The 11064-nt window shown below is 36.2% G+C and overlaps 1 protein-coding gene and 1 long non-coding RNA gene across 4 annotated transcripts in view; one reads left to right on the plus strand and one right to left on the minus strand.

The window, feature by feature from the left end:
- The window catches only part of bora (bora aurora kinase A activator), a 161963-nt gene that overhangs the window by 14416 nt on the left and 136483 nt on the right, over positions 1–11064 (plus strand). The gene's annotated exons all lie outside the window — the stretch shown is intronic.
- The window catches only part of LOC135786095 (uncharacterized), a 24671-nt gene continuing 16945 nt past the window's right edge, over positions 3339–11064 (minus strand). The window contains exons 1-4 of one of the 3 annotated variants that reach the window (XR_010546843.2): positions 6096–6337; positions 5309–5348; positions 5035–5182; positions 3339–4319 (exon numbers count right to left, since the gene is read on the minus strand). This is a non-coding gene — a long non-coding RNA (uncharacterized lncRNA). Of the gene's footprint in view, positions 4320–5034; positions 5183–5308; positions 5626–6095; positions 6338–11064 lie in introns of those variants that run through there. The other 2 variants (XR_010546844.2, XR_010546842.2) reach the window with 2 other exon arrangements.

The following is an 11064-nucleotide window of genomic DNA, read 5'->3' on the forward strand; positions in this document are numbered from 1 at the left end:
TAATGGGATAGGCTATAGATAGCTTTCTCCTAGACGAATAAAAATACATAAATTCTGTTTTCTTGATATTAAGTGTTAAATGGTTATCTTGCAGCCAGTTATGTAAATGCTGCAAATCTATGTTAAGTTTATGATTAATTGTGTCAATGTTTGGACCAGACAGAAAAATAACAGTATCATCAGCATATAACAAAGAAGTGGAAAATTAAAGCACATGAGGAAGATCATTAACAGGGCTTGACATTGACTTTTTGAGGAACTTGTCCTTCGGACAAGTAAGTTTATGTTTCACTTGTCCATGCACAAAAGTCACTTGTCCGGGTAAAGATTTATAATATTATATATTTTTTGTGTTTTGCTAATCAGTGGCGGTGCCAGGGATTTTTCATAAGGGTGGCCAGTAGTGTTGTCACGATACCAAAATTTTTGGTTCGATACCGATACTATGTCAATGGTTTCGATTCCGATACTTTTTCGATACTTTTTCTGAAAAGGGAGAAACACTCTCAAATCTCATTGCTGTGCTTTATATTAAAAACGGGACAACATTCTAATCATATAACACACTAATAAATGAACATATGAACAGCAGATATATTAAACATTTAAGCAAAATATAAAATATATCAAAATTTAAAAAATAAATTAGAGCAATGGCATTCAAGGTAAAAAAAGAAGAATTTTAGCAGCATTATCTAAGTTTTTCTCTAGTGAGCATTAGCATAGTAAAAAAAGATAAACAAGTACTTAAACAAGTGCATTGCTTTTTGTTTATATGATAAACAGATTATAGTGTAAATGTGAAAATATACCTCACTGAACGACATGAGGGTTAATAAATGACGTGTTTTTGTGAACTTAAAGCACAACAGTATCTGGGTTCATTTACTTTTAGCCACAGTAAAAGTATTTTCTTGTCAGCTGTCTAATTTCCTAAGTCTGATAACTGTGAGGCGATTGTATTAACTTGGATCATAACCGCCAAAACGTGACAACACGCATATCAACAACAATTTGGTAAGTCTAGAATTAATACTTTGGGATGATTATCAATCTCTCGTCCGCGTGTCGGTCCTTCAGTGCTTTGCTAGCGCCGTTAGCACGCGGCTCTGTAGCAACGCATATTTGGCTTACTTCACTTGTGTCCTTCGGGTTCGCATGTTTATTTGACTCCCATCCGAAAAACCTCCACACAGCAATGCTGCTTGGCTTTCTTGTACTGTTAAACCAGAGCGAACGAGATGAGGAGAGGAGGCGGAGCACTGCATTTACGTGCACAGTGTGTGCGCCGTTTAAAAGAAAGAGAGAGAGAGCGAGAATGCGCAACTGGTGTTTGCAGAGATAAATAAAAAACAACTCGCAGCTCGTCTCGGAGTATCGATTCCGCGGGACACGAGTATTGGAATCGTTTTAAAATTTCAGTATCGATATGTATCGAAATATCGATAATTTTGACAACACTAGTGGCCAGGCAGGGGCCAGTTACTCTGGGGTGGCACATAAAATCTCTATCATCACCTTAAAATACTATTAAGTATTATAGGTGCATTAATTACAATTATGTATAACATACAATTGCTACAATAATTTAATTTTAATTAAAATTAATTGAGATTAACATACAATTTGTAGTCATAATTCAACCACATGCTTTTTTAACTATTTAATCAAATAAAACTTTTGAAATTTACTTTGAAACCAGAATTTATATCTCCAATTGCTGAAAAAACAGTAGAGACCAGAAAATCATGTGAATTTGTAGGCCACTGAAATCTATTTTACTAAGATTCATTTGGCTGCTTCTTGCTACTCTTTCTGAAGAAGGATGCTATATCTGCTGCCTTTCTCTTCATTTTTTCCACATTTCAATGATTGTCTGACATTAAAACACTAAAGCAAAACATTAAAACATTACCATGTTTTAAAAACTTATTAGGGTAAATGTATCTAGATTCTCTGTTTAATATAAAATCAATCTTAATCCTAGCATTTACGCTGTAATGTTTGTGTGGGATTTTTTAATGTACAGTGACGAACTCTGTCAGATTCAAATCAGCTGCCACCCGGCACACACACATATAGGCGCGCTGAAAGAGAGATTCTCGTTATAAAACAGATTCTTAAACAAGATTTTAAGCCCATTATGTGTTTTTACCGAACTTTAGAAGAGTTGAAGTGTCTATCAAATATATCCACGCCGGAGCCTGATAAAACATCACTCTCCAACCCATGCCGTCCCGCCCCTCAGTGTTCGGCGATCAGGTTTCATGCGCGCGGCCGCGCGCAGCTTGTTTAGTAACAACATAAGGTAAACGTGTGTGTGTCGGCGCCCTGCGCTCCCTGTTCAATATTCCGCTCGTTGTTTGCGCTGCGTGTTCTGCTCTGTCGTTAACGGCACATAACATTAAGAAACGACGTTTGAAATGTAACTTGTCCGGTCGGACAACTAATTTTCTCTTACACTTGTCCTTCAAAAAATCCACTTGTCCCGGACAAGCCTTAATGTCGAGCCCTGATTAACATACATAAGAAAAAGTAAAGGATCTAAAAATGCTGCCCTGTGCAACTCCCATAGAACACGCCCGTGGCTGTGATGTTACTGTGCCGATTTTTACAGTCTGAGATCTATCACTTAAGTATGATGTTAACATGTCTATTGCAGAAGAGGACAAATGAAAATATAAAAGTTTATTTAACAAAATGTGATGGTTAACTGTATCAAAAGCTTTTCGAAAATCTATATATATATCACTCCAGTGACCTGACCCTTGTTTAAAGACGCACATATCTGCTCAGTAAAAAGCAGCAGAGCAGACGTAGTTGACCGCGCGGGACGAAAGCCATGCTGGCAATCAATAAGCAGGTTATTATTTTTAAGGTAATTGATTAGTTGATTATATAATGTTTTTTCAAGTAGCTTGGAGACAGTTGGGAGAATTGCAATAGGACGGTACACTGAAAAAAAAAATCCTTTCAATTTACGTAATTTTAATGTGTACATCGGTCCCACATAATACGATTGTGTTAAACCAACATAATTTTCCTCATTTAATTTTTATGTGTCAGACCAAAACATTTTAATTGTTTCAAGTAGTCTAATATAAATATGTTGACTCAAAGTGCTATTTCTCTTTACTATAACACATTTATTTTGTAATGTTTAAGTAATTTTATTATGTAAGGGGACTAGATTTTCATCTGTAATTCCAACATGCTTTTTTAATGCTTATATTATGGGATTATGTAACTCTAAAGCAATTTCGTTATGTTTCTGGCACCAGAATAATCATCCATAATTCTCCAAATGTTATTTATTTCTTTTTAAAATACAAAATACATTTGCATTGGCATAAAAAGCAAAGAGTTTTAAACAAAAGTTTAGTGATATTGAGGCAAACCACTGCTTTCAGATCATCAATTCATTTAAATCACTACACATTAATTCAACAACAGTCAATAACTATTACAACAATCAGCACATGCAGTACATACAAAGGGGCAATTTCCCAAACAGGTTGTAGATTAATCCATGACTAGGCCCTAGTTATATTAGGATATTTTTTACAAAAAAAGTTTACAAACAAACCTACCTTACAAAAACAACACTGGAGTACATCTTGAGACAAAACAATGGCACTGATATATGTCAAGTTATGTCAGTGCAATATGTTTTCAAATTAAGGCATTGCAAAAGTCTGGGACTAGAAAAAGCCCCATCTGTAAAACTGACCCAAATGTTTAAAATAGTTACTATCACAGTAGATTTAGAAGTGCTAAAGCACAAACACTGCATTCCAAAGAGACATGCAAAACAGTAAGTACTATTCTTTTTTAAATGGATTTACAAACTGGAAAATATCAATCCTTCAGAAAGTCAGAGCTACAGCATTTGTATAAACTGATAATCAAAGATTCAACAAAAACAAAATACAACAACCATTTCCAAAATCAACTCTGAGCAGCAAACTGTTAATGTTTTAATAAGAAAAAACACTTAAAACAGATAAATAAAAAGAACATAAATGAGCAGCACAGTCTTTCTGATCCTTTCACTGAAAGAAACTGTTCGTTAAAGTTACGCTCAATGCAGTTCCATTAAAATCTTTTGGATTTCTTCAAAAATAAAGCAGAGATCAGGATAGCTCAGGTTTAAGGCATACATCAGCTCAAACAACATGGCACGATGTTGCAACACCTTCATGCCTTCCAGGACTATACAAAGATCCTCTTCTTCATCACAAGAAGCATGTTGTTTGAGAGCACAAATCCCAACAGTGGTGTCTTCAAATGACCACACTGATGCTGACTTCATCCATGCCCTGTACAAAACAGACAAATGTAGTTAAAGAAACAGAAAAAAAGTTACTGTTACAATAAGTGTCATTGGAAATTAGTACAATGCAAACAAGTATAAATGTAAGTATACAGACCCATGTGCATTGCCACAGCATATTACAATTGGTTACAAATATATGGGTTACAAAGCAGGGCAGCGGCACTGTCCACTGCTCCAGGTGTGTGTGCGCGTTTACTAGACTGGAATGAGTTAAATAAAGAGGCCTCATTTCGAGTGTGTGCTACCATACCTGACAATCACAGAAAAAGGGAATTATCTCATTTTCTCACTCTCATGTTGTTATAAACCTGTATAAATGTCTTTGTTCTGATGAACACGAAGGAAGACATTTATTTTGAGGAATGTTTGCAACCAAACTGTTCATGAGCCCCATTCACTTCCATAGTATTATATTTCCCCACTATGGAAGTGAATGGGGCTTATGATTGGTTTGGGAACAAACATTCCTCAAAATATCTTCCTTAGTGTTCATCAGAACAAAGACATTTATAAAGGTTTGTAACAACATGATAGGGAGTAAGTGATGAGAATTTTTATTTTTGGGTGAACTACCCCTTTAAATCTTCCCAGGTGTTTTAATGACCCGTGTGCCAAAAGATGTAACTAAAACATACTACATTTTCTGTACTTCCAACAATGTTTACACATTTTTATGTCTATGAATCTATATTACTTACTTCTGTCATTTGATCATTCATTGTTTGAAGTCTTTTTGCTAGCTGTCCTCCTTTCTGATAGAAGAGTTTCGTCAGGTTTTTGGATTGGAGGTCCAGGTGACACGCAGGAAAATAAGACAGTAGTGATTCTTTTAAATTCAGCATTTATCTGAAAACAAATTAACCAACCATTGTATATTTGAGTACTGCGAGTCAAAGAATAATACATGTATATTAGTTACAATAATAAGATTTAGCTCCTAACAGCAGTAAAACAGTGATAGGAATTACTTACCAATGCTTTTGAGTGTGTAGCGCATGCAAGGATGATGGACCTATAAGAGGAAATATTCAGAGGTGAAATCAACACACAACCTCAAATGATTAAGGTCACACATACACAGAGCAATAATGAAATAAGTATTATATCTGTCATAGGACGCAATTTTGGACAAAATGAGATCTTAAAACAAGGTGCTCTTCTGAAAACGTCAGCTTTAAGGTGTGGCACTTCAAAGCATTTTTTCAGTTAATATACCAGACGTCACGCGAGACATTTAAAAAAGCCTTTTCTAATAGAATCAAGTGTTGCTCGTGGCGTAGTGAAGTCACGAATAACTGACGCGGGTCTGTTCATCTTATTAAGCAGACAGTTTGTTTCATACAATGTCATTATTAATGTAGTCAATTGATATCATCTGGTAAATTACTTGCATGGATAACGTTAGTCTGGACAGAATAACGTTTGGTTAGCGTTTTATTTGTCCTGAACGGTTTCCATAGAACAACTGAGTAAAAAGTGCCTCAAAAGTCAACTCAAATCTGACAGTTTTCAACTCGGATAAAACTACCAAACGTGAAATAACGTTATATAGCTGACATTTTTAAAACGCTGTTTTTCTTAATGAGCCTTACACTTAAGTTACTGACTGACTGACTGTAACGTTAACTTACTCCACCAACATCCTCCAAACTCATTTTTACTACAAGTCATTGCAATGGCTACATATTGTAAAAAAAACTGTCTATCTAGTGAAGATGTATCACGTATAAAGTGAACATAAATAAATAATACAACTTACTTTAATAACGTGGTGTCAATCTGAGAGAGTTCTTCTGACTGACTGCTGCTGAGTCTTCATTTTGGCGCCCAAAACAAACGATGTTTATTCTTCTTTTATGGCGATTGACGTCCTTTTTATTGAGCGTTACTGCCACCTTCTGCTCAGGAGGTGCCATTTTGTGTGCAAACTCAATTTTATTGCTTTAAGTATTCAATTCAATCAATTTTAATCAATGTGAGAATAATGTGTTCATTTTACATTCAAACAAAATTTTCATCCTAATCAATTAAATTATGTTTACACAAGGAATATAAATATTTTGTGTTGCATATACATGTTTATTTTATTTAAATTCAAAGACCCACCAAGTCCATTTTTTTCAGTGTAGATGGAAAATTTGTGGGATCATCAGGCTTAAAAATAGGCGTGACCTGGGCTGCTTTCCACATGGCAGGAAATACTGATTGCCTAATACATAAATTAACTAAATGATGAAAAAGTTGTATGAGAGTTAGGGATGTGCATTTGTCATTTTTTCATTTCGATTAATCCATAGGTCTGAAGAACGAGTACTCGATTAACTGGGGGCGGGGCAATCAAAGGGGCGGGCCGTACACGTCATGGTGAAATTGAACATATTTTTATTAAAAACACTCAAATAAAACTTAATTTCGAAGAAACTATGACAGAACAGTGAACGCATACTAGACTCCTAATTAATTAAATGTTTTTAACAGAAACCTCTAACAGGAAAAGCTGCGTGATGAAGTGAAACTAAAGGGTTAATAAACACAAACCGAAGCGCTTTCTATATGACGCACTCTGCATAATACATTTACATTTAGTCATTTAGCAGACGCTTTTGTCCAAAGCGACTTACAAGTGAGGTAAACAATAGAAGCAATTATGGCAACATAAGAACAGCAATACATATGTGCACTGGAAATAGTCTCATCAAGTCCAACACAACATACATAGCCAAGGGTATGTTAGTTTTTTTTTTTTTTTTTTAGATAAAGAGGAAGGTAAATAGAGAAAGAGATAAAGAGAAGGGTAACTAAAGAAAGATAGTAAATCTGTAATTAGGAAGTTAGGTAATTGTGGAAGAGATGGGTTTTTAGCCGAGTCTTAAAGACAGCTACAGTGTCAGCTGATCGTGTCACGACCGGCAGATCATTCTACAGTTGTGGGACAGTTCCTGAGAAGGTACGAGTTAGTCTTTTCTTCGCTTTTTGAGATGGTACCACAAGCCGTCGCTCGGTGGCAGAGCGAAGTGATCGAGAGGGTACATAAGGCTGTATAAGCAAGCGAAGGTAAGGGGGTCCTGACCCAGTGGTGGTTTTAAAGGCCAGGAGCAGAGCCTTAAATTTGATGCGGGCATTTGATAATATTAAGCCTTTATACAACATAAATGTACAACGTGCATCTATCTGCATAAAATGCAAGACTTCAACTAAGTTTTCAACTAAGTTATCTAAAAAAAAGAGGAAGTTTAACTCCCTTTGTGGTAGAGATGCAGCGATACCGATACTGGTATCGGGTATCGGCCTCGATACCACATTTTCTAAAGTACTCGTACTCGTTAAAAGTCCCCCGATACCAGGGATCGATACCACGGTCTGAGAAATGTCTATGTTTGAGCGGCGTGTAAGGGGTTAATGCCTCTTGTGTTGTCCAAAGAGGCAGAGTTTACAACAAACTGGAAAACTAGTCCCATGTTTTTTTGTTAAATTATATGACTAAAGCTGTTACCTGTAAATTTAAATCATGTTTTTTATTAAGTACTCGGTATCGGTATCGGCAAGTACTGAAATGCAAGTACTCGTACTCGTACTCGTATTCCAAAAAAGTGGTATCGGCGCATCCCTACTTTGTGGATGTGCATCATAAACAGTGCACTTTTAAACACATCCAGTCAAAGCTCAAGCTTCATAACATTAAGCAGCTTTAAATGTTTTGCTATCATTTTAGCGTTAAGCTGTGTCGTGTCGTCCTCTTTCCTCAGTCAAGATGTAATGTTAATGCTCGTATGGCTCTCTGGTATCTCTTGACATTTGATGTTTAAATAAGAGATGATAACCCATTGAACTTTTGACAGCAACTGATTTTTTGATTTTGCAACTGACTGACTGTATTTCCGAAAATCATGGCATCCTTTTAAACAATAGTGCCTCAGTGATGTGAGTTGTGGCCGGCTTCACGGTATCGGCGGGCTGGCGGGCTACCGCGCATTGCACGGATCGGCGGGTTGCTGCGGTATGGTCACGCGGAATTATCTGTTTGTTTTTGAATCACGCATGGAAATGTTACTGATGTCATACGTCGGTCTGCGTAGCTCCACACGACGTCAAACACGCATCTCCAGACCCAGTCTTTACTACCACATGCGCTTGTAATGCTAACCAGCCATCCAAATGCCGCCATATCCACAATAAATAAATAAATAAATCCACATGATCATCGTTTTCGTGATCGATCATCGATGCCAATCGAGTACTCGTGCCCATCCCCAATGAGAGTATTGGCATCAGTTTTCAGAAAAGTCATGTTTATGTTATTTACATCACAGGCATGGGAAACATTCAAGGAACACAAAATATTAGTTAAATCATTTTGTGAAATTTCAGAGAAGGAAAATTGCTGAAATACTGCTGGTATTGATGTGAGAAATAGAGCGACAGTAAATCTAGAGGATAATTCTTGTACAGATTAGGGATGGGCGATATGGCCTAAAATCCATATTGCATTATACATTGCAGCCTCTTGCGATAGCGATATGTATTGCGATATAATAATTCCAATAGACTCGTTTCAGAACAGGTTATATAGACCCTTAGAAAGCCAAACTGCTAAAAAAGTAAGTAAAAGTAAACCGTTATGGCCAAATTAGTCTTGTTACCTCTCTTAGCTGGAACTTTTGCCTGACACACTCTACAGCAGGGCTGTCCAGACTTTTTTGTGTGGTGATCTACTTTTAAAATGATAAAGCCGACAAGATCTATCTGCTAAAAACACAGTTAATTATTTTTATAACACTAAACACTTAAAATGCTTGTAAGGATTATACTGCATATATATACTGCATGTTTCACAATTACTAGACCATAATGCCAATTTCCCGCGTGGAGCAGCAGTTAACTTATGTGCGATCTACCAGCATTGCCGTATTGGACACCCTTGCTCTACAGAGTATATTTTAATAGCTGCTTGTTGGACGGCTTAAATCCAAATAATGTTGCATCTGTCTTTTTCACGAGTTCCTCTGTTTCGCTGACGCTTTCATCCATGTTTATTCGGCTGCAGCTCGTGGCTCTAAAGTTCGCGGGTAGATTGTGTCATCAACATGCATTATCCCGATTTAAAATCTCTATCGTATGCCAATTTTCTATCGTTTATATTGCATATTGTTTATATTGCCCATCCCTAGTACAGATGCAATAAAATACTCATTGAAAGAATTCGCAATTTTATCATGATCAGTAAAAAGAATACCATCTATAGATATTTGTAAACTGTTGTTATTTTTAATTTTGTTTTCACCAGTTATAGATTTAATTGTTTGCCATAATGTTCTTGGGACCGCTAGATTAATTTGATTTTCAAAGTAAAACTGTTTGGCTTTGCACAATTCAAAATTACACTTGTTTCTATACTGTTTAAAAATAAGCTTAGCCTCAGTTGTTTTTAGTGATCTGTAGGCTTTAAGAGAGGAGGCCTTCTTTTTTAAAAGCTGTAAGATTTTAGGAGTTACCTAAGGTACTTTATTTTGCCTAATATGTATTTTACAGGTAGAAGTACATTTTTGACGTGTTGTTTCGAGTCTTCTATGGAAATTTGATAAAACAAGATCAGGATTTTGCAAAGCATGATTTTAAATTCATCCATCTTTGGAACAAGGCTTCTCCTATTTAGATGACATATTCTGAAACCTCTAATATAATAATAACTGGCATAAAGTAACTGGATTTTTTCTTGGGCATGATGATCTTTTTTGTGCTTTAACAGATTTAAAATTAGGGCCTAGGGTAACAAGAGGAGATCTAATTAGCAGCTGAGGTATAGTTGGTGTGCCTCCAGACTGCTGGATACACTGCAATTGAGATAGATCAGTGTTTGAGATATCTGCATGTAAACCCAGGCCCTGAGTGTTGTTAAAAACATGAGTATAAAATCCCAATAAATATAAGAAAGTGGACATAAAGACATTTTTGCCAGGACCAGGATTAAGTTCAATATTTCCAATAAATGAAAGAACAGAGATTACAGTTTTTCTCAATTGCTAAAACAATAAACCCTATTGTCTGAACCAAATGCTCAGTTGCCTGAACCCACTGATTGAATCAGTCACTCTTTTGGCAAAACCATAAGCACTTTTCACCTGTTTAGACACAACTTGCCAACACATTTTCATTGTGATGCACCCGTGCTGCAAAATGGTGAGCACAGGTGACAAAAGTCAAACACAATTAAGCACACGTGTCACCACTTGAACACAACAACTCAAAATTGATCACACTTGTGTCTAATGATGTGAGGAAACATATACAGTAAGCCTGTTCAGAAAGCACTGGTTTGTAAGGCCCTACAATGGATAGAAATCAGAGATGAAGAGTTTGTGTGAGAGGAGGTCGAGGTGGTCAGCGAAGACAAAGAACAGTAATATCTGATGAAATCAGAGCTACTGTGATTGACCATGTTCTGCATAAGATTTCTGTTTTGTCTTTTTGTACAAGTGCTAAATGCACAGTTTTTTTTTTGTATTTTTGCAACATGCATTTAGCCTAAAGTGAACAATAAACATTTATTTCTCCAGCTTCATGTCCTGAGCATTGTGTTTTCTATTTTTCTAGGTAGTGTTTAGTGACTGTTCTGTGGTGTTTTTAATTTTGATTGACTCGGGGCACGATTTGACAACATAGTTCAATTTTGAGCACAGAGGTGAAAGTTTGGTTTTGCAAGAAGAGTCCTGGGTTTTGTGAATGTAGCT

Source organism: Paramisgurnus dabryanus, chromosome 4 (genome assembly GCF_030506205.2).
Source record: "Paramisgurnus dabryanus chromosome 4, PD_genome_1.1, whole genome shotgun sequence".
Classification (NCBI taxonomy): Eukaryota; Metazoa; Chordata; class Actinopteri; order Cypriniformes; family Cobitidae; genus Paramisgurnus; species Paramisgurnus dabryanus.